We start from the raw sequence: 6813 nt of genomic DNA, 5'->3' as shown, positions 1-6813 counted from the left end.
CAGAGCCCTTAAAGGGAGAAAAGTGGAGCCCCTGATGTAGGCCATGGAAATCAGGTCACTGGCAGAGTTGCTAAGGAGACCACTAAAGGTGATCTGTAGGTGGCCTCGATACCCCAGCTGGATTTAGATCAATATAAACCCCATTTAAAACTAAAGACAGGAACTCTGACATTTGGGATAGCACAGCTAAGTGGAGACAGAATTCTCACGGACTCATTCTCCTACCTGAAGGCTTAGCTCGGTCTCTTGTGAGGCACCTACATGAATGCACACTATGGGGGTGATGCCTTATAATGGGACTTCATCTAAGAGGACCCTGTTTGTCAAATAACTCTGAGCTGCCCTGATGTGCACTCAGATGCCAAAATTTGTATAAGTAGATACTTTTTCAGAATGGATAGACGCTTACTCTACCCTACCTTAGAGAGTTACCAGAATCCTTCCTGGGGGAATTCCCTCTGAAATGGGCTCCTACCAGGAGCTGCCAGCCTGACACAGGGCCTTCGCCAAGTTCCTACTCATGTACACCAGTGCAGAGCAGGAATAAGCCTCAGAGGGTGATGGGATGACAGGTGGCAGCAGCCCAGAATCCAGGCAGATGGAGGACAGTATGCTGCTGATGGACGCCATAGCAGGCAGCTGCATAGGCAGCTCAGCAGCTCCTTCTCAAGGAGTCACATCTGGCTACTCCATGGCAATGTCCACTGCGGAAAACCTTGCTTCCTGTGGTTTGTACCTGGATGTGTGGTAGTGTCCTGTGGTTGCCCGTGAACCCCCTAGTGGGAACGTGATGAACCATTTTTTTCAAAGAGTTGGACATGATGAACTCAATGATCCCATAGGTCATGGAGATGTTCATAGGCTTCTTTCCTCCATAGAAAACAATAACAGACCCTCCTCTATATCCGAGATAACCCAGAAAGTAAGAAAAGCCCTATGTCTAGAATGAAAATTGCATGCATCCTGGAAATGATGTAGAAAACCCATTTAAAGTGGGATAAAGTGTGTCTGCTCCCCCTTCTCTAGATAAGAGTAGCCCCTAGAAGCAGGCTTAAGTAAAGCCCCTATGAAATAGTTTCTGGTACACTCTTCATAGCACCCTGAGGTTAAATATTAATATATAACATGAGTAAAGACAGCAGAGCCAAGCAATATGAAAGATGAATGGGTCAGATGCTAACCATGCTGCCTGAGTCTGGAGGCACCCACAGCTCCTTTAGACCAGGAACTGGATGTTGCTTAAAGCCTAGAAAGAACAAGGACCTGAAGAACAACTGACAGAGAGGTAGAAAAGACTTTACAAAGTGCTTCTAACAACTCACACACCACATTGAAATTGTCTGAAGTAAAAACTTGGGCTCACCATACCAGAGTAAACAGGTGCCCCAGGAAAAAGAGAACCCACAATATGAGTGGATAGGCCAGGCTTTAGGGAATCTAACACATTTATTTAAGAGGGAAAAAAAATATGAAAATGTTAATTTTTTTGCTACTCTGCCTGTTTCCCCAGCCCTGTACAGACATTGTGAGCAAAGGATCCACTGTTTTACTGGTGTCTTAGATACCAAGTAAAATAAAAAAAAAAACCTCTCAAGTTTGGCACCCATAGCACAGTGGTTACGGTGCTAGCCACATACACTGAGGCTGGCGGATTCGAACCCGGCCTGGGCCAGATAAACAACAATGACAACTGCAACAAAAGATAGCCAGGCTTTTTGGCTGGTGCCTGTAGTCCCAGCTACTTGGGAGGCTGAGGCAAGAGAATCGCTTAAGCCCAAGCAGTAAAGCTACGACACTCTACTGAGGGTGACATAGTGCGAATGTCTCAAAAAACAAAACAAAACAAACTCTCAAAAGAAAAAAAGTCTTTCTTATCAGGTATCCTCCCCCACTTCACCTTATCAATCCTTATAGCAGTAATTGTTGCTTATGCCTTTTTTGCCTGGTAATCTATTGTATTCTTTTCTTTTTTTTTTTTTGAGACAGAGTGTCATTTTGTCACCCTTGGTAGAGTGCTGTGGTGTCATAGTTCACAGCAACCTCAAACTCTTGGGCTCAAAGCAATTCTCTTGCCTCAGCCTGGTAGCTGGGGCCACAGGTGTCTGCTACAATGCTCGGCTATGTTTTAGAGACAGGGTCTTGCTCTTGCTCAGGCTGGTCTCAAATTCCTGAGCTCAGGCAATCCACCTGCCTTGGCCTCCCAGAATGCTAGGATTACAGGCATGCCCTGGCTTTTTTCTTTGAGACAAAGCCTCACTCTGTTGCCCAGGCTAGAGTGCCATGAGCTCACAGCAACCCCAAACTCCTAGGCTCAACTGATCTTCCTGCTTCAGCTCCTGAATAGCTTGGGACTACAGGCATTTACCATCACGCCTGGCTCGTTTTTTTTTTTTTTTTGCAGTTTTGACTGGGGCTGGGCTTGAACCCACCACCCCTGGTACACGGGGCTGGCACCCCACTCCTTGAGCCACAGGCACCACCCACGCCTGGCTAGTTTTTTTTTTATCTTTAGTATGCACAGTCTTGCTTTGCTCAGGGTGGTCTTGAACTCCTGAGCTCAAGCAATACACCTGTCTTGGCCTCCCAGAGTGCTAGGATTACAGGTTTAAGCCATCGCACTGACCTCTATTGAATTATTTTTGTAAATCTATTGGCAAAGCTTTACGATGGCATAAAGAAGTACAAATCTTCCATCTAGAACATTGCTCCAATTCAGCTCGATGACCGTTTTGCCATTCTTCCAATAGATAAGGAAGGGTAAAATTGACATTGGAGAATATGTTACAGGGAGAATGGCCTGAAAAAGGGTAAAAATGTTTTCTTTCTCTCTAAAACCTCCCACACTCTTTTTGGGAATTAAAACCCACATCCCTTCCTCAGGGCAGTGGTCAGGAGGGGCAGGGGGAATGTTCTTTTTTTTGTACCACAGGAGATGGCCCTAGGGAATTGTTCTACCAAAGGTCTTGACTGCAGATTGTCTTAGCTAAAGACAGGATGAGTCAGAACCATCAACTACAAGTAATACCTTGAAGCTGAAAACCTCCCTTTAAAAGCTCCGTATTTCTGCTCAGAAGCAGGGCACTGGTACTTTAAGATGAACCTGCTCATTTGCTGGTAAATTAATAAACTTCTCTTTCCTTTTCCACAAACTACTTGTCCTCATTCTTCTGATGTGGGCTCAGGGACAAGTGCTGAACTTTTAGTAGTAGAACTAAAATACAGTATTATTAATATTTTACAAACCATAAATTGAGTTCTAGTTCTCTGTTTTTAATATTTTGGGTAATAATCTATTTCAGAAATTAGAATCTAATATAGAAAATATAATAGGAAAACACCTAAATAGTAAAATAAATTAACACAATCAAGGTATTATTTTAGTAACAGTAATAATGATAAAAAATTAAAATATATGGGTGCTGCCTGTGGCTCAGTGAGTAAGGCACCGGCCCCATATACCAAGGGTGGTGGGTTCAAACCCAGCCCCGGCTGAACTGCAACCAAAAAATAGCCGGGCGTTGTGGCAGGCGCCTGTAATCCCAGCTGCTTGGGAGGCTGAGGCAGGAGAATCGCGGAAGCCCAAGAGCTAGAGGTTGCTGTGAGTCCTGTGTACATCATGGCACTCTACTGAAGGCGGTAAGGTGAGACTCTGTCTCTACAAAACAAACAAACAAACAAAAAAATTAAAATATATATTCTTAAGTAATAGGAATCATCTTCTTTAGGTGGAAATGGCATAACTTTTTATAAATAAATAGCATTTGTAGAAAATGTTTCTCAGTGGGTGCTTGACTGTTCCAATGACAAAAGAATGCTATACAATTTCAAGAAGAAATTTTTCAAAAACATCTGTACAATCTGCTTCAGTGGAAGTTATTATTTACAATTAATTAAGCCACTATTATGGAGAATCTAGGGAAATAAATACAACTGGTAGCTTAAAGAGAAATTATGAGTTTTGCTAGTTTTACTCTTACCCTGGTAACAGTATACTGGTTAGAAGATGAGAATGATATTCAGTGCAAATTGCTTCTTAGTCACTTACTCTGTGTCTAGATATTTTACATGATTATTTAGTTATGACTTAGAAGAATTTTCGAAGTATTCTGTTGTGTAGAATAGGTTTCTTCTGGATCTATAAACTTCCTGTATCAGGCAGTATTCTGGGTCAATTTAAAGTAATATTTGCAAGGCCATAATTTCAGGTAGCAGTGAATGGCTCAGTTGGTTGCCAGCCTGAAAGGAGTAAGATCAAAGAAATTCAACACAAGAAAGTCTGCTGAACTATAGCTATATATCATTATTGTCAATTTTTGTTTTGTAGGTTAATGACCACTATGATGCATCATTACAAAAGGGGTGCCAAACATGCAGGCAGGCAGGATGAGCTGACCAGAGGCCAGCCAGCCTCTGTCCTTGGCCATTCAGTGCTTACTCAGTAGGCTCATGAGTCAAATGGCCACAGTGGCAGAGTTGGAGGCTGTGCCCAGGCCCACAGCAGGTGCTCCTTTTTGCCAAGGCTGATCGACTAAACTGCTACATGTTCAACCTGTCAGTAACACAGACCAGCACTGAGCTGCTGGTACCACACCAACAGAGGATCCTGTCAGGGAAGTACAATGGTGAGCATGGGGATTGCAGGACCCACCAGATGCTATGCCGTGTGGAAGCTGCTGGTCTGATGGAGCAGTGGGATACCCTCTTAAAGGCAGAGCTGAAGTGTCAGCTTGGGAACGATACCCTGTAAGGACAAGGCCCTGAAGGGTGCCATAACAGTTCATTTCTCATGTGGTTTTGTGTCCCCAACATGTCTGATAACCCAGGGGTGGGCACAGGACTGCCCTGTTCACCATCACACCAGGTCTTTGTCTATGGGAGTGGGGGGACATTCCCACCAAGTGACACAGTAGGAGTTTCATTAAATATAAAGCTATGGCTGCTCCCTGGATACTCCAGGATGTCCTAGTAAACTGACAAGCAAAGAAAGGAGTTAGCATTATGAGTCTAGGCACAGTGGCTCACGCCTGTAATCCCAGCACTCTGGGAAGTTGAGGCAGGCGGATTGCTTGAGCTCAAGAGTTTGAGACCAGGGGCGGTGCCTGTGGCTCAGGGCGGCGCCTGTGGCTCAAGGAGTAGGGCACCGGTCCCATATGCCAGAGGTGGCGGGTTCAAACCCAGCCCTGGCCAAAATCCAAAAAAAAAATAAATAAATAAATAAACGAAGTCTGTACTAAAAAAAAAAAAAAAAGAGTTTGAGACCAGCCTGAGCAAGAGTGAGACTTCATCTCTACTAAAAGTACAAAAACTAGCTGGATGTACTGGCATGTGCCTGTAATCCCAGCTACTTGGGAGGCTGAGGCAGGAGCACTGCTCGATCCCAAGAGTTTGAGGTTGCTGTGAGCTGTGATGATTACCAAGGCACTCTATCCAGGGCTGCGGAGAGAGACTGTCTCAAAAACAACGACAAAAAATGGAGTTAGCATTCTGGAAAGAGGTAATTGACTCTGATCCTCACTATGAGATAATGATGTTGCTACATTAAAGAGGCAGAGGCCGGGCGTGGTGGCCCACGCCTGTAGTCCCAGCGCTGTGGGAGGCCAAGGCGAGTGGATTGTCTGAGCTCAGAGGTTCAAGACCAGTATGAGCAGCAGTGAGCCAGAGTAAGACCCCGTCTCTACTAACAACATCAAAAACAGCCAGCACCGCCAGAGGAAGAAGAAAATCAACAAAAAAGGAGTACTTCAAACAAAGGAGAATGAACAGGCACACTGAAATTAAAAATAAAAAAAAAAAATTGAAAGAAAGAGGCAGAGAGTAGTAATGAGTTTGGTACTCAGGTGATCCATGCTATCTCTTAGTACTGGTGTATTCAATTGTAATGATGTAAGGACAATAACCACAGCTTCATAAAGGCATAGTAAGCCAGGACTCAGACCTCTCAGGCCAAGAGCAGCAAGCTCGATCCCTCAAAGCAGACCACATAGACCAGTGGTTCTCAACTGTGGGTCGTGACCCACAGGAACTGTATTAAAGGAAGGTTGAGAACCACTGACCTAGACCATCTTACAGAGGATGAGAGACTCTGAGTATCAGTGTCTGCACAGGGTCACCCACAAAAGCGGTGGCTCTGGTTTGTCCCTTCCCACTGCCTTTCCCCTGAATTAAGGCCAGTCAGAACCCTGGAACAACTCTGCCTTGATTGAACTCTAAGCAAGTGGGTCTCAGCAACATAAAGGTGGGTGGCTATTGGCATATTTGCTTGAACATTTGTCCCCCAATTGCTCTGTGTTGATAGGTAAAACTCAAAGATGACTGGACGTGATGGCTCACTGATATAATCCTAGCACTCTGGGAGGCCAAAGCAGGAGGATTCCTGGAGTTCAAGGCCAGCCTGGGCAACAGGGAGACTCTATCTCTGCAAAATATTTAAAAATTAGCTGGGCATGGTAGTGCACACCTGTAGTCGCAACCACGCAAGAGGATGAAGTGGGAGGATCACTTGAGCTGAGGAGTTGGAGGTTGCAGTGAGCGGATTGCACCACCGCACTCCAGCCTGGGTGACAGAGACCCTGTCTCTAAAAATAAAACAAAAAACTCTTGTAGCTGCTCTTTTTTACAGAGAACTGACCTTTCTAAAACAGGGGCAACTCTCCTTCCTATCTTACACACATGGGGACTGGCATAGAAGGGGCCTGGTCTTGAGGTGAGCAGGGACTCTCTGGGCTAGTCTGCCCACCAGAGCATCCCTGGGATGTGAGTCAGTGAAGCTGCTTCCAGCTGAAACCATAGCTTTGCTTAATTTCCTGCCCCCAG

Source organism: Nycticebus coucang, chromosome 3 (genome assembly GCF_027406575.1).
Source record: "Nycticebus coucang isolate mNycCou1 chromosome 3, mNycCou1.pri, whole genome shotgun sequence".
Lineage (NCBI taxonomy): Eukaryota > Metazoa > Chordata > Mammalia > Primates > Lorisidae > Nycticebus > Nycticebus coucang.
Note: the sequence above shows the minus strand (reverse complement) of the source record.